This window comes from Microcebus murinus, chromosome 5, assembly GCF_040939455.1.
Source record: "Microcebus murinus isolate Inina chromosome 5, M.murinus_Inina_mat1.0, whole genome shotgun sequence".
In the NCBI taxonomy this organism is placed as follows: Eukaryota; Metazoa; Chordata; class Mammalia; order Primates; family Cheirogaleidae; genus Microcebus; species Microcebus murinus.
Window position 1 is genome coordinate 94,153,862 of NC_134108.1, and position 22,733 is coordinate 94,176,594.

Genomic DNA, 22,733 nt, shown 5'->3' on the forward strand with positions numbered 1-22,733 from the left:
TGGAAAGGATTTCTTTTGGTTATGGAGGCATCCAGTGATCTGAAAATCCAAAATCATTTAGGTCATTTAGAAAAACAAAGTCTTGAAATTAATATCCCATTTAGGTAAGACTAGACAGATACCAGTGCCTTCCATTCTGGCTTCATACTCATTTCCTGTCTGTTTCAGACTACAAATGGCTGGTATCACCTCACAGACGAATTTATACATTTGCAGTACCAGTGCTGTTGGCAGGGGACAGAAGAAAAAATCAGCTTTAGTTTCAATGGCATTTTGCAATTCCTCAGCCATGACAAAAAAAAAAAAAAGATGGAAGAGAGGTAAAACGAAAGTTAGCATTCCTTGAGTATCTTTTTTATGGTTCATGATGAAGTTGGCATGTTCATTCGTTCGGCAAGTGCATCTCGCCCACCTAGTGTCTACCAGCACCTTTCTCAGCATGGAGACTGTGGCAGTGAACAACATTCCTGCTGCCTTGGAGCTTATGTTCCAGGAGGGAGAGATACCTGAACAAATTAAAAGAAAATTTCAGGAGAGAGGAGAACGGTGAAGAAAATAAAATAGCGTTTGCAGGTAGAGACGTAGTTTGAGATGTGTGTGTGTGTGTGTGTAGGGGAGTTGCTATTTGAAACTAAATGCTATAGTTACATTTCAAATGAGACCTGACTGAAAAGTGACCAGTCACTGCTCTGACCAGAGGGACGAACCATCCAGGGAGAAGGAGGAGCCAGAGCAAGGGCTCTGAGACATGAAGGGGCTTCCGCAGTCCTGAGGAGTGTGTGGAAGGGAGACCAGTGTGGGTATTAATAAGAGGGGGAGTCATTGCGGCTAGACAGGAGGCAGCTCCTTTGTAAGTCAGGGTAAAAGGTTTGGATTTTATTCAACTTTATTTATGTTTTGTATATTTCAGGTGTAAAACCTGGTATTTGATAATCTTATCATAGTAAAATAGTCGCCATAGTAAATCAAATTAACGTTACTCATCATCTCACATATTTATCCCCCTTTTTGTGGTGAGAGCACCTAAAAACCTATTCTCTTAGCAAAAATCCTGAATAGAATACAACATTATCAACTAGAGTCCTCCTTTTGTACTTTAGATCTCTGGACTTACTCACCTTACATACCTGCAACTTCATGTCCTTTGACCGTCGTTCCCTTATTTTCTACCACCCCCACAATGCTGCCTCTGGTAACCACCATTTGATTCTCCATTTCTGTGTACTTTGCTGGAGTGTTAAGGTGGTGATAGGATTTTCTTCACTCTCTGAAAAGATCATTCTAGCTGCTGTGGAGTAACTGGAGGTAGACAGTGTGTTTAGGTTCGTCTGTCTGGATGTTCCCTGATCCCCTGATTCCCCATGAGTGATTGCAAACACAGAGCAATTTTATATAAACAGTTTATCACATAAAAGAAAGAATGGAAGCAACGAAGGAAATTACACAGGGTGAAAATACGCTCCAGAGGGAGTGGATAGGGTCAGTATCCCTGAGTGGAGAAAGACCCCAAAGACTGAGCACACACTGCCTTTTAAAAGCTCACTAGTCTGTCCCGCCTTTCTCCTGGCAGGATTGGTTGTAGGGTCTGCCTTTGGGGGTGATTGACAGGTTGGGGTTATGTAACAGGTTGGGATTATGTAACAGTTTTTCTTTCTGTGCCTGCTTCTTTCCCAGAATTCTTTGTGACGCTCCACCCATGTTATGTTAATTAGATGGTAATAAACTCTAGGTCAGTTAAAGGTTAGTAGGAACTTTTTACCATGTATGTTCCCACCAGGGAACAGTTCCTAGCTGCACTTTAGTTCCTAGCTACAATTTGGTTACAGCTCTCTGCTCTTAGCCGCTTCCTTGCCACCTGTTCACCTTCCACCGGACCTAACAAATGCAGTTGGAAAGATGTCCAGGGCAAAGATGTGAAGGCCTAAAGGTGTGCTAGTCGATGAGTGGTCTACTTACCTGTGCCAACTCACAAATTCTTGGCTAGCAGTCTACAGGGAGATACTTACATAAATTTACCATTTAAAAACAGCAATTTGATGGAATAATTTTATATCTGTTGAATCTGATAAAATGTAAGGCTTATCATCTGTATATCTAATTTGTTGGTTAATTTATATTGTGTTTTAAAGACTATTGGTCTTCAATAGACTGCAAATTTTAAAACAAAACTAAAACTTCTCATTTTGCTACCAATATTTTTTTCATGATGCAGTCAAGACACTGGCTCTCAAAACCGACTAATTATCAGAATTATCTAGGAATTTAAATATTCATTTGCATGTGGGGAGATTTTGAATATTGCAATAAGTGCATATAAATTCCAGGTCTTTGTGTTAAACAGACACACATACACACAAAAGTGATTCTGGTGTGTTATGTTTTAAAATAATTGCTATAGAATTATATGTTCCCTTTGAAGTAAATAGACAAGATATAAAAAAGACTATTAATATTTTTAATTTATGAAGTAGTTTCAATTTCTCACAAATAATCAAGAATTAGCTTTCTGTGCCAAATACCAACAGACATAAACATACTTGCTTATATACGCACTGGATATGTTTCCAAAAGAGAAAAGAACATTAACTAAAAAGATACAGGAGTGTTTTCAATCTGAATTAAGCCTTTGAATAAAAAGAATATGTTAAAATAATCTTTTCATAGATCATTTTTTCCTAGTTTTCAAGTGAATTGAATGACCTCAAAATGTCACCTTCATAATACATCACTGGCTAAAAATGGGTTTGATACAACGTTTATTTTTTTAAATTCCACATTGAATTATTACATTAAAGAGATAACCTCATGATAAGCTTTTCTCACACTTTCCGTGGCATTATTCCCAGCAAAGTCCTGTGGTCTGACCAGGACTTCTGACCACATCCGCCTCCAGGGCAGGTGAGTTTCCCAGGCTTTACCGTGAGAGAGTAAGATTTTTCACCTTGTGTTACTTCTTGGACACCTCTCAAGGAAGAAAGTTATAAACCATTGTGGAGACCTTAAAAGTGACTTGCCTCAAATCAAAAATGAAAGATTGGGTTGATAAAAAAGAAAATAAAGCTGGCATTTGACTGTCAGCCCGGAGAGTGATGAAGTGGTTTCTAGCGGAATAATGGGAGAGGGCAAGCTACGTGGAGACGTACGCTCCGCTGCCTTCCAGATACACAGTGGCCAGCATTTCCTCAACTCTGTGTTGCTAGATCTTGAAATGTGTCTTTTCTTTAAGCTTTCCAGGCTTCTCTCTCTTCCCATTTGTCCTGGCAATGACAGCAAGATGGTATTATAAAATGGGAGAGTGGAGAGGGAGGGAGAAAATGAGAGGACTGAATGGAGAAAGGAAACGGTTGTTAGAAAATTTGTCTGCCAATATCTGAGCTTGCGGAGGTCTTTTTCTTCTAGCTAGAGGGGGAAATACCATTCTCTTTTCCCAAGCAATTATAGGACCCAAAGATTGAAACTTGGTATATAGCTCTTTAATCTCAGCAGATATTTATGGTTAAACATTAGACTTTTAGGATTCCAGATGTCAGGGTATTAAAATATAAAGGCACAGTGGAGTCTCAGAAAATATTAGACTGTTTGGGATATGTGGCTGCAAGGGATTTTTATCCCAAGAAGAGGAGGCTAAGGCTTCGAGTGAAACTTTGTTAAGACCCAAAGAGCACCTTTCCTTCACCTTATTTTCTCATTCCCCTATGACTTGCCTGGTCTCCAGGCAGTGAATGGCATAACAGTATTTGATTGCATTTCGAAATAGTCCATGCTGTGAGTTGGAATGATTTTCATGTGTCATTTGTAAAGGATGATGTGAACAGGCATATGATCCATGGGAACAATTTCTTTTTCCTTTCCTCAGTCTGGGCATCTTATTATTATGATCGTTGTGCTCTTCAAATCTTCCATTAATAATAACAGCAACTAACACTTGTGGTTGAGTGTCCACCATGTTCCCAGCTCTGTGCTTCTAGATGAGCTATTTCATTTAATGCCATAACAGGATTTACCCTCTGAAAGAGGTATTCTTACTGCTTCCATTTTATGAATGTGGAAACTGATGTAGAGACATCAGGTAAGCTAAGTACTAAAACTAATTAACAGAAGGTTCCGGACCGAGCTGTGTTTTTAACACTATGTTGTATTGTACCCTCCATCCAAGTTCTCATCCTTCTTTCTCTACAGTCTTCAATGTTGTTAATAGCTGTTGTAGATCTATCAGCTTTGTTCGCACACAAAACCCTGTCTCCACATAACGAAGCAAACTGAGACTGTGCAGTTATTCATATAAAGTAACAATAATAATAGTTATTATTTATTTAGCACACTCCATGTGCCAGGCATTAGGCTAAGCCATTTGTCAATATTCTCATTTATCTTTATAACAACCTTAACATATAAGGACTGTTGTCCTCTTTCAGCATTTGGGGAAATAGGAGTTTAGAGAAGTTAACTAATTTTTCATGGTCTCATAGCTAGAATGTCCAGAACCAAGATTTAAATCTATATTTGTCTGACTCTGTAGCCTGGCCTCATAACCATTTCTGGATAATTATCATTATGTGGTTTGATTCATCTGGTATGACTCTCTCTATATATTTAACTGAATAGTTTACATATTTCTACTTTATTTGGTACAAATATATTTTTAGATTTTAAAAGTAACTGTCAATTAGTTTAACATTTTTGAAGGGCAATGTTATAACAGCCAAAAAAACCCCTCATTTTGTTCCTTTTCTTCACATATATTATATATACATACATACACACATACACACACACACATACACACACTCATCCCTCAGTATCCATAAGGGATTATTTCCAGACCTTCAGGGATACCAAAATCTGTGCATGCTCAAATTCCTTAGATAAAATGGCATAGCATTTGCATCTAACCTATGTGGATCCTCTTGTATATTTTAAATCATCTGCAGATCACTTATAATACCTAATATAATGCCTACAGATCACTTCATTTACATGGATTCAGTGTAGTACTTGATGTGAAGCAAATTCCAATTTTGCCTTTTGGAATTTTGCGGATTTTTTTTTTCCTCTGCGTATTTTTGATCTGCTGTTGGTAGAATCCATGGATGCGGAACTTATACATACAGAGTGCTGACTGCATATTTAAATATGGCATTTCTCCATGTACAAAACCAAGACTGTGTCACATCCAAGAAAATACATGTTGCCAGTGTTAACCACCGAGGCTGTGTGATAACAAGGGAGTAGTATAGAGTAGGTAGCTGTGGTCATGAGATCAAAAATTTATCGTGGTGATTTTTTTCCGTAACTTCCCCTTTATCCTTAATGAACTGATGTAGGTTTTTTTCTCTCTCTGTCTCTTTTTCCTTAAATTAGACAGTGTTTATTAAGTACCCAGTGAGAGCAAGGCACTAGGTACTGTTGGGGTATCCAAGAAGGGACATCATGGTAGATAAGGACTAATTCCTGCCCTCACATAGGGGAGGAGGGCCAAGCCATGAGATGGAGGAGTCGAATTGGTATAAAATTAGCACAAAGTACACTGGGCAGATCATATGTAGTTGGGGTGTAGACAAAGGCTCTAGAAAGGAAAAAAAATGGGATTTGTGATGAGCCTAGACATATGAGTAAAACTTTAAGAGGCATGAAAGAGGCAAGTAAAAGAATTAGTCTAGAAGCAGCAGAGGCAGGGCTGTTTCCTCCATAGTGTGGTGTAGACCTCCCTTTCCCTGTGAACCTCTCCCTGGCTTTCACAGTCAGTGTGGGTCCTGCCTCTTTATGGCCCTCCTTTACCCACCACTCAACTCCGTCATAGTTCCAATCTTGCTCCTGTTCACAAGCTGGCCTTCCACCAGACCTTGAGTGCCTTGAAGGTCCTTTGAATTTTTAGTACGATTTTGGGAACATAATATACGTTTAGTAAATGTTTGCTGAATGAGGGAATAAATGAATAAAGGAGCAAAAAAGCCAAGAATTCAAGTTGATTTGCTAGTCAACTGTTCCACAAAGTAAATTTTATAGATCTAATTAGATGCATAATTTATTTCCGCATTTTCAAAGAATGTTCCTCCATTGGCTAATCTCAGGAGATTGTCAGAAATGTGGTCAAATAAAATTTGAAAACTCTATTTCCATTTTGGAGATCACCATGTGCATTAAAATATTAAAGATTCTGATAAGTTCTGCAATTACATTTTAAGACTAGTATTTAATTTTGTGTTATTCAGTAGTTCCCAAACTTTTTCACTAGAGAATACTTGTTCATACTAGACATTAGTGTCCCTTGGAATTAGTATACTTTAGGACACATATTGGGAAATAGTGCCTCATATTAATGTCTTAGTCTGCAGGAATACATGTCAGTTGGAAATGACAAGATTGTAGCATCTTTGATTTGGATGGTTCCTTGAAGGTCAATCTGTTCCACTCCCCATTCACTGCATAGATGGCCTCTATCTTTCATTTTCCCAGAAAGTGGGAGTTCACTTCCTTATAAGGCTGTCTGATGCATTTTGAATAATTTTGATTGTTAGGATCTTCCTTCAATTCCTTGTACCCAGTGACTAGTTTGCCTTTTTGTGTGACAGAATATAAGTCTTGCCATATTACAGCCTTTTACATATTCAAAGACAGTAAGACTGTGATTTTGTAATAAGCCTCTTTCAAGCATAGAAACTCTAAATTCCTTCTGTTAGTCAACATGTGACATAATTTTTTAGTTCTTCACTTTTCAGACTGGCTTATTGTTTTCATTGTGGTAAAATACACATAACATAAAATTTACCATCTTAACTATTTTTAAGTGTACAGTTCAGTGATGTTAAATACATTCATAATATTGTGCAAACATCACTACCATTCATCTCCATAAGTCTTTTCATCTTGTAAAACTGAAACTCTAAACCCATTAAACAATAACTCACCATTTTCCTTCACTCCAGTCTCTGGCAACCACAATTCTACTCTCTGTCTCTATGATTTTGACTACTTTTAGTATCTCATAGAGGTGGAACCATATAGCAGCTTTTTGTGAATAGCTTATTTCATTTAGCATAATGTTTTCAAGGTTCATCCATGTGCTAGCATATTACATAATTTCCTTTTTTTTAGAGTTGAATAATATTCCATTGCATGGATATACCACATTTTGCTTATCCATTCACTGGTCCTTGGACATTGGCTTGCATCCATGTTTAAGTTATTGTAAATAACGTTGCTATGAACACGGGCATACAAATATCTCTTACAGACTGTTTTCAGTTCTCCTGGGTATATACCCAGAAGTGGGATTAATTGCAAGATCATATGGAAATTCTATTTCTAACTTTTTGAGGAACTACCTTATTGTTTTCCACAGTGGCTATGCCATTTGACATTCAGTGCACAAGCATTTCAATTTCTTCACATCATTGCCAACACTTGTTATTTTCTCATTTTTTTGTTTTCTTTTTGGTAGTAACCATTTTAGTGGATGTGAGTGGATACATCACTGTAGTTTTGACTTGCACTTCCCTAATGATTAGTAATGTTGAGCATCTATTCATGTGCTTATTGGCCATTTGTATAACTTCTTTGGAGAAATGTCTATTCAAGTCTCCTATCCATTTTTTAAATAAGCTGTTTGTATTTTTATTGTTAAGTTTTAGGAGTTTTCTATATGTTCTTGATATTAATTCCTTATCAGATATATGATTTGGAAATATTTTCTGCCATTCTATGGGTTGCCTTTTTACTCTATTGACTGTCTTTTGATGCACAAATTTTTAAAATTTTCATCAAGGATGCTTATTTTTGATGTCCTTCAATTTGTCAATGATATTTCCAAAATGTAGAAACAAAGAACTGTACATTGCCAGAACAGCACTGTCCAATGAAAATATGATAATGTAAACTGCCAGTATAATTTAAATTTATTAGTAACCAGGTTTTAAAAAAAAACAGTAAAAAGAAACAGATGAAATAAAATTTAATAAAATATTTTTTGCTCAAAATATAATTGTAAAGTGTAATCAATATAAAATTGGGACATTCTTTTTTCATATTATGTCTTTAAAATTGGTTATGTATTTTACATTTACAGAATATCTCAATTCATAAAATACATTTTTATCAAAAATGTTTAATCTGAATCTAGATTTTAAAAACTTTACAACTGAAAAGTAGAATCACATATAAAAATTGTTTCAAATATACTTAAACATTTTTCAATAATGAAATTATCAGGTTTATATTTTATATTATAATTAAAACTATATATAATTTAAATTTTAGTTCTTTAGTTGGACTGGTCACATTTCAAGGGCTAAATAGCTACATGTAGCTGCACCTACCATATGGGTATCTTTCTTCATTTGTTCTGGGGGTACATGTTAAAGAGAATTGATTTTTTTTAACCTGTGTATTAAACTCTATCAATTTCTTAAATTCCATCTTTATAAGTAAATGGTCATCAATGCAACTGGAATTTCTAGGATTTGAAACTAAACTCAGAATTAGAAATCATTCTAGAGAGCACCTAATTGATTCTGGTCATATAAATGAGTCTATAAAAGAAAGAAGCTTACCTAGCCCTGGATTATCTACCATTAGCAGGAGATACTATTTAAATATTTAGTTTTCAAACAAAGCATAAAGGTTTCCTGAGACTGAGAATTTTACTACCCAAGTTAATAATTCTTTATAAGAAGTCTGTTCATGTTTCTATGCTTTGTTGTATTGAGAAACACTAATATCAGTATATCAATGTTCCATATGAAGAGCTATTTTTGAATACCTATAGCAATGAAATTACTTGGCTTTTTGCCATAGTAATATACTGGCTCTCTACTTTCTTTTTTTTTCATTTTTGTGTATTTCTCTTTTCCCTTAGAAATAATACAGAAAAAAAGGGAGGGTGGGGAAGAGGAGGGAATAAGCTCTGTTTCTAGTCTTCACATTTCAGTAATGGAGAAGTCTTGCACTGCTGCTTTCATTTTTGGGGTACAAGAGTATTGAAAGATTTAGGAGGTGAAAGCTCAAACTTTAGCTTATTTTAGACCTATGGCAGAGGGGTGAATGTCTATCGATCTTATATTTTTGTCTGGGTGTGTATGTGAGCATTTTAATGGAAGGAAATACTTGAGCAGTCCCACCAATAAATACAAAGCTTGTGCCTTGCCAATAGGTACTAAACGAGATCATGAATAGGTACTAAACAAGTTCTCAACTCAGTGTTAGGATCTGAAAGATTCTTTGATTTAGTTTGCAGTTTTCTCTTCATATATTTACATACTCATTAGATATAAAAACTAATGCTAGTTTGTGACAATTTAAAAGCAGTCAAAAATATCCTAGAAACAAATATGTCCATGGAAGAAAAATTTTTTACAAGTCAGAAACAGATTCAAATGCATTTAAGAATTTAGTTCATAACAAAAATGACATTTTAAATCATGGGAAAATAGAAATTATACAATTAGTGATGGTGGGGCTTTTGACTAATCATATAGAGAAGAAAGAAAACATTTAGGAATTCATATATATTTCTTTATAAAAATAGATTCCATGTGGATTAAAGATTTAAAAAAATCCATATAATTACCAGAAAAATATCGATAATGTTATACATTTTTAAAGTTATGGAGATATTTCTTTCCATGAATCAAAACCTAGGAAACAAACTTGTAAAATTTGACTATATCGGAATTCAAACTTCTGTAAAATAAAGAATATTAAAGATAAAACTAAAATCTAGAAAAAACCTTGCAACTCATAAGGTAAAGAGCTAATTTCCTTAATATAAAAATATTTTTACTAATATTTAAGAATAAAAAATCAATAGAAAAGCTATGCAAAGGATTATAAGAAGCATTTTACAGAGAAATAAATACAAATTTCTATTCACATATAAAAAACCCAATTTTTCTCATAACCAGAGCACAGGTTAAGCTCTTGCACTGAGTTAAACTGCCTAGATCATGTCCACTCACTGGATTTGTCACTACAAGCAAGTCTCGTATCTTCTTTAAGCCTCAATTTCCTCATGTAGGAAGTGGGGATATTCATATGATACTCATATGCTCATATGATTATTATATGGCTTAAAAGAGATAAAACTCAATAGAGTTGTCCACCACTACTAATAAAACAATAGTGACTACTGCTACTGTGATAATTATTAATATTATTGTTTTACCAATTAGATTGGCAGTGATTAAAATGTGATAATTTTCAGTGTTGGAAAAAGTGTTGGGGAAGTGTTCTCAAATCTTATTCTCAAATGTCTCTTATTGTAGCCTGTTGGCATCTGGCAACCATCTAAAGGTCTGTGTTTCTGACTCAGCAACTCTACCTTTAAGAAATTTAGATCTTAAAGATTTTTGTTGGATGAATCAGTGAAACAGTAAAACATACGCAATGAAAAAGGAAAAGATCCCATGCCTCTGGCTGCTCTTCTGTCTTGCTCTTCAGTATCACTGCTCAGAGGGAAAAACTGTAAAGTTAAAAAAAATCATGTGCATGTATTACTTATTATTTTAACAAGAACAATGGTAGTAAAATTCAATTATATGACAAATGGGAGTCATGAAAAAATGAGATGGTTATTATGAAAAGCATGTCAAGGAAATGGACACCAAAGAAAAGAAATTTTCCTAGACATAGAAGCCTATCTTTCTACCAAGGAATTATGGACTCCCAGTAGAACCCAATTCCAATTTTCACAGCTCCCTCACTGGATATTAATAAAAATTGAATATGTATTCAGTTGAAAAATTGAAAGTAATTGCCATGGAGGAAAGGAGTTGAAGCTGATTTTTTCATGTGGCTCTGGATAATAATCTCTTCCGTTTTGGGTAGTGTTGGTAGGATGCAACTTTTCTTGAATTTTGCCTGTGTGGAAACCAGCCTATCCATCCACCTAGGCCCTATTTCATCTTTCTGTTTGAACATGTTAGAGATAAAAGGGCTTTGTAGCTTTATAGACATAATACATGTAAAAAGGTAGCCCCACACCTGGTGTGGCGTAAGCATTACGTAGTTTTTAGTGACTACTGTTCTAGTGCCACCACTGCCACCATTTGGCATGGCTCTGGTTGGGATGGTGACTTGAACATACGAACATCACATCTTAGTTGGTTCTTATACTCGTTTTCTATTGCTGCTATAACAAATGATTAAGAAGTTAGTGGTTTGAAACAATATCCATGTATTATAAAAGTTCCATAGGTCAGAAGTCTAAGGAACGTGGCTGGTTTCTCTGCTTTGAGTTTCCTGTAGCCAAAAAGGAATACAGCAGGGCTACATTTTTTTGTTTGTTTGTTTTTCGGAGTTCTGGGGATGAATCCATTCCCGATCTCACTCAGACTCTTGGCCAGATTCAGTTCCATGCAGTTGTAGGACTAGGATCACCGTGTCCTTGTTCATTGTAGGTCAGGGTTCATGCTCAGCTTGTAGGGCTGCCTGCATCTCCTGACGTGTGGCCCTCTTCATCTTCAAAGCCAGCAACACTGCATTGCATCCTACCATGCTTTGAATCTCTCCTGCCCTCTCTTTTACTACATCTCTCTGATTCTAGCCGGAGAAAGTTCTCTGCTTCTAAGGGTTTATAATTTAGGATAATCTCCCCAGGTTAAGATGTATAGCCTTAATCATCTGCAAGGTCCCCTGGCCATATTTACATGTTCAGGGTCAGGGCATAAACATCTTAGGGGGCCTGTCATGCAGCATGCCATAGTTCTTTGTGAGACCTTAGTGTTAGTTGTGCAAGGTGAAAGAATAAGAGTGAAAGAATTGGAATACTGAGGCCATCTCTGCAAGATTTTTTTCTCTTTCCAGATAGAAGTTAGACCTTATATATCTTATTTCAGAGGTACTGTGGAAATGTTAAGAATTCCATATCCACTCTACAAGGTGAACATCTGACTTTGATTGAAAAATTATCGGTATAACCTAGTTGTTGTTGACGTGATTATGGAACATGATCAATCTTAACATGAATTTTGTCTCATTTTTATCACAACTTGAAGAAAATATTTTATTTTGATACACATTTTAAATATGTATTTTATTATGTGTATTTTAAATATAATTGTTTACTATAAACTGCTTTTGATATGTTTATTTACCATGCTAATACTTCAAAATGCAGCCAACATTTGCCATCCATTGCCCCTGAATTAACGGAACCAGAATATAGGCATCAGAAACTCCTGGGTGTCCAGTGCCTGATAATGCTTGGTGACACAAATGTAAAACTCTATAATAAAGGAAAGCAGCTCATTTTCCCTGGATCTCTCAGACATTCTATGGCCTACCCAAATAGCTGAGTATGAGCTTGCAAAAGCTTAGATGAGGGAGCACTGCATTTTGCAGCAATTAATTTTGCAGAGGAAGCAGTCTGTTTAAAGATGCCTGCAGCACTCACTAAAATGGGGGTTGTTTTTCAAGGCCACCAGAGCTGCATTTGGCTAAGGCTGGCTCATCAACAAAGCAACAATGCTAAAATATGGCCTCCTGGGTTTTGCAAAAGAAGGGACTAGAGGGACGATGAATTATGCTCACCTGCTAGAACTGGGTGAAGACTGTAATTGTTTAGCCCCCAGCACAACCCTGCAAGGGTTAAAATGACAGAGATATTAGTTCACGATGGCTAAAATTGTTGGTTTGAAGCTCTCGGCAATACGCAGACTGTTATTTACCGGACTTGGTCGATTTACTTCTTAATGCAATAATGACCTGTGAAATGAAACGTGAGCTAGACAATTGTTCCTCATTGTTTCCAGTAAAACATCCTTTCATACCCCATTAAACCACCATTAATTCCATATGAAAGAGAGTCACGCACAAGCACCCGTTGGTCTCTTTCTTTCTTTCTTGGACTTTCTTGTCTCCATACTTCTGTTTCTTTTTCTTCTCTCTTGTATTCCCTCTTTCCTTCATTTTTCCTCCATTTCTCCAAGTGAAATATGGACACGATGGTACATGGTGAGAAATTCCTTTGCAGGACATGCTAAGACACATTTCTTCCAAATGAGGGGCAAGGTTTCAAACATCCATCCACATGGCTCTCTGTTTGCCCCAGACATGAAAATAGCATCAGAGAGAAAAGAAGTTTTTTAAAACAAGGAGCAATTGTTTAGTCTTGTTTTAAAAAGTTCAAGATGTCTATTCCGGATGGGTAGGTGCATATCCTCCTGCATTGGTGCGCTGAAGAGCCAGCACTGGAAAAGCCAACGAATCACTTGGCTAAGCACCGTCTCCCCTCAGGAAGGGGTCTTTCCCACAGCAGAAACACATGTGGATGACAGAAAGCCTCTCTGTTTCCAGCAGCTTGACAAGTTGTGAACTTCTTCTCTTTATTCCTGGACCTACTCTAACTTTCTGTAACGGAAAGCCTGAACTGAGAAGAATCGAGCCACAAGGCATGAGAGGTGCATTTGTAGTATTTCTTCTCTCTGATCCTTTTCTCCCTATAACCTCATAGCTAAGGGTTATCTTAATTTCCTTCACTGCAGGATGTCTCTCTCTCTCTCTCTCTCTCTCTCTCTCTCTCTCTCTCTCTCTCTCTCTCTCTCTCTATCTCTATCTCTATCTCTCATAGGGGCAAAGAGAATTTTCCCTCCCCCCCATGAAGGTTCAAGTGGGTTGAAATGAACTGACAATAGATTAACGGGAGAAAAGGCATGCAAATTTATTAACGTGCATAAACACAGGAAGCATACAAAATATGAAACTCAAAGAATGGCTGGATGGTTGAGGCTTAAATAGGGAAGAGGGAAGTGGGGGGCTGTAGGCAATTTTAGAAGAGTAGTAAATGATTTTTAGCAGAAATAAATAAGTCCAAAGACCAGACAGTAATTTGTAAATGATTCTCTTTGGATGTTGAATGGGACCTAAGGACAAACAATAGTTTGTGAGTTAGTTATGGGAAGGTGAGGGGTGAAACTACACTGTGAACAAAGGTGGTCTCATTATGCAGATATAGTCTCCCAGATAGTCTCTCAGAACTGCCCTCAGAAGAGTAGATGAAAAATCAGTATGGACGTGGTGAAAATTTTTTAGTCTTTTTTCTTCTCTGGTGGTTTATCTTTTATGGTTAGTTGATGAGATTCCTAGGGAGTGGATCTTAAAACATAGCATTTCTTTTGAAGAAGTTTTCCTCAGTCCGATAAGATAAGGGAACTTCTAGAGAGAGCCCCTCACTGTGCTTGGTGGGAGAAACAAGAGAAGCTTAGAAAGTTCATGGTTCTGAGGCAGCTCCTAAGAGCTTCCAATTTCCTTTCATTCAAAAGTATGCAGCATGCCAAAGCATCCTACTTTGGAGTATTGTGCTCTGCACCCCAATTATATCTATTATCTATCTATCTATATGGGGGGAGAGAGATATATGTGTGTGTGTGTATATATATATATATATATATATATATATATATAAAGCCCAGATTTGGTTATTTAGAGTATTTTCTTTCTTGTTTCTCTTCTTGAGGGAGATGAAAAAGAGAGGGAAAAAATATCCTAAATTACTCTTGATCACCTCCACACTTGCAACAGATTCAAAATAACATCTCACCATCCATTTTTATTTTATTATCCTTTCTTATTTCCACTTCCAGTTTTGGGGGTAGGGATGACATCACCTTTTGAAAATTTCAACAATTGATTTTCCCACCTCTCTCAAAATCATTCCACTTAACCTGAATTATTCTTCAATAGTTGCCAGTTTCATGGGTATAAACTCTGGCATTGATCTGTGTGGTAGTACCTGATCATTAGAAATCCAGATTGCCCACGTTCTCCCCTTCCAACAGGGCCATGCATGCCGGGGGATGAATGACACAGAAGGGTGAGCAGAATCAAAGGTTTTCTCTGCTCATGAAGGAGGACAGCTACTTAGACTGACTATATGAGCTCCCTTGGAATCTGTTGTAAAATGAGGCTTATCATGTCTTTTTAAGATTTTTTTGTGGAAAACATACCTTTATTTACTATTTTACAGCTAATATCATGGAGGTCTCGGAAGCAAAATGACTCCTTTAAGATCATATAACCTATCACACCAGACTTTTACACTTTATCTTAGAGAAAAAAAACCAGAAATGATTCAGACCCAGACATTTTCCCCTTTTTCAAAAGACTTTTTTTTTCTTATAGTAGGATGCCTTTTAATAAAAAGGTAGTTAAAAAAGAAATGAGTAATCAATGAAACAAATGATTAATGACTCATTTAAAACAAACTTCATATATATATATATATATATATATATATATATATATATATATATATAAAAGGTAAAACAAATGAGAATAACCTTTTATTATTCAGAGTAGCATATTCCTGTGGTTGTTCCATGTTGAAAGAGATTTTACAGAGGCCCTGGTGTGTCCTTCAGGGAAATGTCTTCTCCAGCTGGGAGGAAGTGAGTTTTTTCCTTTTTACATAACCTTGGAACTTGCTGAAAATTTCATTCATTCATGTTACATTTTACTTAGAATGGTTAATGATGTTAGCACGTGGTGGTGACTCCTTTTCCCGATTAGATTATAACCTCCTGGAGGACAGGAAAAATTTATCATGCTAATTTCAGTTTAATTTAATCAGTATATGTTGGTTCTCCATTACCATGTAATAGTACTACTATTGCAACAGTTCCCGTTTACTGAGTACCTCTTACATGCCAGACGTTATGTTTTCTATATCATATCTTTACAATAACTTGGAAAGTAAGCCACAGTTTCATCATATTTACAGTGATGAAACTGAAGCTCACAGAGTTTAAGGACTTTGCTTAAGATGATATAATAAGTGATAAAGCCAGGATTTGTGCCCAGGTCTATATGAACTCAGTGCTCATGCTTTTTATTAACACCCATGACCTTTTCTGTACAGAAGCTTTCTAGGGAATTTAGACATAAGTGAGAATCAGCCTTGAATCCCAAAGAGATAATTTAGTATGAGGGATAATCCAAGTAGTCCATTACAGTATGCGGTAATATAAGATAAGCACCTACAAACACATAAAAAGTACTCTAAGAGTAGTACATCGGTGGGATATTGATGGAAGGGAAAAAAGGTTGTCCATATTGAGAGCAGACATGAATAAAGAACTCAGAAATGACCAAATGTGGGGTACTTTCATTTGGATGCAGTATGGAAAACACGTTGAAAAGAAAGAAAGGGTGGAGCCACACTTCTGGAGTGCCTTCAGTGTCAGATTAGAGTGCTTAAATCTATGGCAGTAACCATTGAGGAGGCTTTGAAAATTTCAAAATAGAGGTGGAGGCTGTAGGAAGCTGAACTTTAGAAAGATGGGTGAGGCAGCAGGAAGCAGGGTGAAGAATGAGTAGGAGCATGGACCAAATAGAAAGACTTGTTAGGACACTGTTTCAATTGTTTAAATGAATTTTAGAGGAAACGCACTGAGGACCTGAGTAGATTGATGGCACCCAGAATGGAGAGGATGGTACAGATCAAAGAAATCTAAAAAAAAAAATGAGGAAGTAGAAAGGGTTTGCCTACTCCTGACTTTGACGACTGTGGAGAGAAGTCAACAGTGACCCCATTGTCTCTGGTCAGGATATCTGGAGGTTCCAGTAGCAGATACGGGAAATAAGAAAACAGAGGACGGTTGCTTAAGCTTTGCCTTTAGTGAGTTTGTGGTGCCTTCTCTGTGGACGGGGAGCCACTCAGATATTTGGCTGGTGACTGGAATCTCTGGGATTAGAGCTTAGGAATTAAATGGCAGCTAGAGATAAAATCGAAAATTATTGGGAATAAAGTGGTAGGTGAGTCAATATGATAAATAAGATCGGCAAAGAAGAGAGAAAGAAAATAAACAGAAGTAAGAACTTTGAGTGCATGGCATTTTTAAGGCAATAGAGCCATTGCTTGAAAGTGTTTGCAAGCAGATGAACAATGTATAATATTTTACTGTTTGTCATAGAGACAAGGGGACATAAAAGTAGGATCAGTTACTGTGGGAGCAAAAGCTCTCGGTGTATGTACATCACTAATGATATAATTCTTGCCCTTATTTCTTATTAGGGAGAGTAAACAAAAAAAGGCAAAATTTATATATTATATATATATACACACACACACTTTTATATATATACACACACATATACATACCTGCACACACACATATATATAAATTCACGATTATAAATATATATGTATGAATAATGTTATCAGTGCTATGAAGAAGAAAAATAAAAGAGCCCTAAGTGCATCCTAATTTAGAATGGTGGTGAGTAGGAGGGGTTTGTCCAATGAAAATGGCTCTTGGAAGTGATATTTAAACTGAGACCGAAATTCAGTAGAAGTTGGCCAGGTAATGTGGGAAGGCAAAAGCCTTCCAGGCAGGATGAGCAGTTTGTGCAGAAGCCCCAAGGCAGAAAGAGCCTGGGCCCTGGAAGAGAGCAGACTTCAGGGACCAGATAATGGTGGCCGTGCAGATGAGTAGCCTGCAAAGAGGACAAGTAGACAAGACCCAGAGCCTAAGGAGTCTTGTGGGACATTGTAAGAAAATGGGCTTTTTTTTTTTTTTTTTACTTGCAATAGAGACTGACATAATTTACTTTGCATCTTTAAAACTCTAGAAGAGTGAATGGAAGTTTATAAGAGTGGATAGGAGAGAGATGAACTAATCTGAGGAATCCATGGTAGTCGTGATGTGGATTACTTTGGTGACAGTGGAGATTGTGTTAATTTTCTGAACATTTTGAAAATATTTAATATAAGATATAAAAGTATAATGGATAATAGAATTGATGAAGGATGTTCTGTCCCTTTTGCGATTCCCTCCATATAGCTTGCCTCCGTGCACACACATCTGGAACTTCCCTGATGTTTACAATGCCAAATACATGTAATTCATTGCGACCCATTAAAGTTAAAGCATTTTTTAAAATGTGCACAGTAAAATATCTTTTAAGACTTTCCTTTTCATTCACAAAAGATTTATGGAGACATGCCATGTGTGTCGGGGACTGTATTAGGCACTAGGGATACAAATGTGAATGAAGAATGATCCTGCCTTGAAGAGCTGCCAGATCTTGCTTTGTTTATGAATTTTGCCAGGAGCATAGTGAAGTTTTTGCTATAAGAAATCAATGTCATTTATTGTGCAATAGAATATATTAATAATTTTTCCAATTATAAAATTGGAAAATTAGTTATATTAGATAAAGAGATATGACACTTATAAGGTAATTTACAATTTGTAAAAACAGTAACATATCTTCTCTTTTGATTCTCGCAAAACCTCTCCAAGTTAGTGTTTCTCAATGGGGGGGGGGGTTGTCAGAGATCTTTTTTAGCCCCTAGTGGATATTTGGCAATATTTGAGGACGTTTTTGTTTGTCACAGCTGGAGGGGTTGCTACTGGCATCTTCTGGGTAGAGACCAGGGAGGCTGTTCAACATCTTGCAATGCAGAACATAACACTTCTCAGCCGAAAATTATCCAGTGCAAAATGTCAATAGCACTGAGAGTGAGAAACCCTGCTCTGAATGATTTCCTTTGATCTATAAGAAAAAATTGCCTAAAACATGATCTAACTCTTAATTTGGCACATTATTATACGGCATTGCCTGTTTTAGAAGCTTTAATATGCGTCTGACATTCAAGCTAAATCTGTATACTGTATATGTACTTAAAATTGTCTGCTTCTTGCATATTTCCATAAAGCTGCTGTGCTAATATGTTAGCACCTGGTCATTCTAGCCAGCTAGTGTTCAGAAGCCTGTATGGACTCTGTACTGACTTAAATAAAGCAATAAAATGTCAGAACGGCTTAAATACAAAAAAGTATAACCCCATGTCATAGTTTAAGTATTTAAATGATAATTCTTCACAACATAAATAGGAAATAAACTCCAAACACATGATCACTGCGTTTGTATTTCTCTTTGTCTTGATGCAGTATGCTTGTACGTATCATCACATCAAACTGCATTATCAACTTTATATGTCACTTCTATGCTTTTTATTTGATTATATCTCCATTTATAGTTGTTCCCATTTTATGTGAAAGAAGCTGGAAATATCATAAATCACTTTTATTGAGACCATCTCTATTTATCTATAGATCAGATAACAGATAATAAACGTTATTTAATGATCGTGACATAACATAAGCAGTATAATCTCTCTGTGCTCAATTTCAGATCTCACCAGTAATGCCCCTATTGCTTACACTTCAAGTAGACAATATGAAAAGGAGTTTTTAATATTTCATAGAGATATTACCATGAAGTTGCAGCAACTAGACTCTGCAACAGTGACTAGACTCACATTTATAGACTGTGAACATCAGTGACAGTATTTTGTGATTCATTTGAAGCATAGATAACTTTTTTGCCCCATTGTCTTTTCCCAGAGGAAGTAGTGATCACATAACAAATGTGCTTATGGTTGCCAGAACACAGGAGAATCCACACACATCATTGGGTGAATGCAGTAAATTGTACACAGGGAAAGAACAGTCAGAGAAAGAAACTAAGACTTGCTTGTAGGCTAAATAAACAGTGGCCACGTGGCACCATTGGGAGACACCTGGGAAGTAGTTCCTCTCCCTCCTACAATGTCTACTCACCCACCTGTCCTGAGGCTTTCAGTTCTAACAGAAAAGATTGATGTTTGATACATTGAAGATTGTTTTTCTTGAGCAGGCCACTATTAAAATGTTAATGCTTTGAGATGAAGCAAAAAAAAAAAAAATAATAGTCATTAGAAAAATGCTACTTAGCAAGGTTTCATTTAACCAAAGGTTTCTATACTTGCTGAGATCAAGGCCCTTTGGAAATGAGATATACATGGTAGGTCCTTATAGTGAGAGTCAAAGCAATGCTAAGGTCTTCATGGCCTTGCCTTTGCCTACATCACTGGCTTTATTTCATAACAGACCCTATCCCTTCAAACCTGGGCTACTTTCTTCTCTAGCATTAAATCATACCTTCACACCTGTGTCCATTCCACTCTCTTCCCAGAGTCTCCTTCCTTGCCCTGCCTGTCAAGTGAATACTTACTCAAAATACAGTCATGCATCCCTTAACAACGAAGATATGTTCTGAGAACTGCATTGTTAGGCGATTTCATCATTGTGCAATCATCATAGAGTTTGACATAACCTACTACCCACCTAAGGCTATATGGTATAGCTATTGCTCCTAAGCTGAAAACCTGTACAGCATGTTACTGTACTAAATACTGTAGGCAATTAAAACACAATGGGTTTTGTGTATGTATAATAAGTATATCTAAACATAGAAAAGGTATAGGAAAAATATGGTATTATAATTTTATGGGACTACCATCATAAATATGGTCTATTATTGACTGAAACTGTGTTATACAGATCATGACTATACTATTCAGGGCAAGGAAGTGAGTCACAACTCTAAGAACCTTAAGCAACACATAAATATGTGGCTTGTGCTTATGAAAAGGATACTGTAATCCCTAATAGAATTGAAGAAAGAGTTAAAAAAAATATGGCCTTCAAGACTACCAGGAATTGGGGTCAAGTATTCAGTGCTGTCAGCCCTCTCTCTTTTTCTTTTCTGCTTATCTCTGCTCTGTGTGCCTCTTCACCTGATTTCTTCCTGCTGCTAAAGGGCTTTTAGTAATCTCAGGTGACAACGAATTTTTTTTTTCTCTTGATGTTTATGTATCAGGCCCAGGAAAATACGGAATGGGGTAATATGATTGGCCAGAACTCAGTTATAGATCTACAGAGGTCAGGATCCATGACCAGGAGACAGAGGAGCTGAGACATGCCAGGTAGCTGAGCAGCAGCTGCATAGTATTTAGCGCTCTATTCAGCACTGGGGACCCGCTAGGGAGGGCCTTTGTGATGTTTTCCCTCATCCTGAGGTGAGATCAGGGAAAGATCAATAAGCCCAAACCATTGTATTATCTTTGTGTATTTACACATACTTACATAAATTTGAACACTTGTTGAACTTGATGATGCTTTTGGAATATTTTCAGATAATTTATTTATCCATGCTTAGTGCCTCCACCTAGATCCAGAAGTGTGTTAGGGACTCATGTGAAAGATGGAGCCAAGCTAAATGAAAAAAAAAAAAATCAGTTTAATTCCACACCTCTCTTTTATTAGCACATCTAGACAAAGGAAGCCTTTTTCAAGGAAAATTCTAGGTTTTAGCCTTCTGTTGGCTTTATGGAAAAATACTCATACAAAAACAATGCAAGTAAAAGTGTTTTTCAACAAACAACTAAAGACCAAAGAGCCTGTAAAGATAATCTGTTTTCTACTAAACAGGTCTTTAGTGACTTTCCTTTTTTATTTTTAAAAATTGATTTTAAAGAATTTTACCTTTCAATGGTATAAAGAAAAGCATAATAAATGCTCATGTTCTCTCTCTTTCTCTAGAAGAAAGGTTTTCCAAATTTACAAAGACAGCTGAAGCCCAAATTTGACTTCCCGATTCTAACTGAATTTCCTTTTCTGCCCCTTCCTAGAGAAAACTATCTTGAATTTGGAGTTTCTCATTTCTATGCATTTCTTCTTACTCTTTTCTTCTTTAAATCTGGTTTAAAAACCATGAATAAACAAACATCTACTCTGCGTAGGTGAGTACCAGTATCAGTGACATGCATCCCCTTCATCTGTGTTGAAATGTTTCTCTTAGGTGCTGCATTTCTTCCCATGTCCTCCCAAGCGGTTGGCGTTGACTCTGTTAATGTTGTTGAGTAAATGACAAGAAGGTACAAAAAGGCAAAGTGGAAATGTGCTCAACAAAAGCAAAACCCAGATCCCAATCTTGTTAGGGGAAATGGACAACCTCTAGTGTGTGTCTTTCATGTTCTTCATTAGACCAGGTGGTTCTCCACATTCTGCTAATAAAATAGCCTTTAATTTTAATTTTTGACATATGAAGTATCTGGGAGAATATACATGATTGAAAAATTGAAATTGTGGTGACCTTTGGCAGTGGCTCCATTCTGAATTCCTGCATTCTTTGTGTGTAAGAATTTGTTTTTCTAATTTTTTCCTGGCTTTCAGGAAGAAGCATAATGAGGTATAAGGAGCTCAGGCATACCTGGCTATCCTGGTTGTTGGCTCTATGACCTTGGGTAGGTCACTGATGCTTGATAATACGGGCATGATAATAACTGTTCTGGCTACTTTTCACAGTTGCTTTTAGAAAAAAATGAGACAATTTATGTTCCTGTAAACTATAAAACATCATAAATATAAAAGCATAATAGCTTTGGTAGATGCTGTTCTGTGTCCCATCATGGGATTAGAAAAGATGGGGAGGCTAATTCTGCCTGAATGTATTTTTTTTTTTTTTGGACTTGAGGTTCAATCATAAGAACTATAATTAACTATTTTCATTTTTATCTATAAGTTTAGCATCATGAAAAATGGTCTTGTATTTTTGTGTTCTGGTATATCCCTAGTCCAGAACCCAGATGTCAAAAATCTACATATTGATTATATAACAAACTGGTAAATATGATTTTTCCTCTTATACTGTAACTTCAGCAGAGGCTTCAAGACCTGAGAACAAAATAATAGATGACAAAACTTTCATCTTCTAAAGTGAAGTTACAAAGTCCTAGCTATGTCCGTACAACTTCCTGCAGTGACGGAAATTTTCTATATCTGTGCTATCCAATATGGTAGCCACATGTGGGTACTGAGTACTTGAAATGTGACTGATGAGGTTGAGAAACTGAATTTACTTATTTTATTATTTTATTTTATTTTAATTAATTAAAATTTAAATTTTCATAG

The 22,733-nt window shown here is 36.4% G+C and overlaps 1 protein-coding gene and 1 long non-coding RNA gene across 3 annotated transcripts in view; one reads left to right on the forward strand and one right to left on the reverse strand.

Moving 5' to 3' along the window:
- PKHD1 (PKHD1 ciliary IPT domain containing fibrocystin/polyductin) overlaps positions 1 to 22,733 on the forward strand; it is a 424,797-nt gene that overhangs the window by 316,660 nt on the left and 85,404 nt on the right. The gene's annotated exons all lie outside the window — the stretch shown is intronic.
- On the reverse strand, positions 419 to 19,990 carry LOC105869184 (uncharacterized). Of its 2 annotated transcripts, XR_012919313.1 has the most exons (4): positions 19,920 to 19,990; positions 12,526 to 12,573; positions 10,378 to 10,456; positions 419 to 506 (listed from the first exon to the last, which is right to left on the reverse strand). It is a non-coding gene; the product is annotated as an uncharacterized LOC105869184 (long non-coding RNA). The 2 variants fall into 2 exon arrangements; XR_001153038.3 differs by lacking the exons at positions 419 to 506; positions 10,378 to 10,456 and adding an exon at positions 3,175 to 3,257.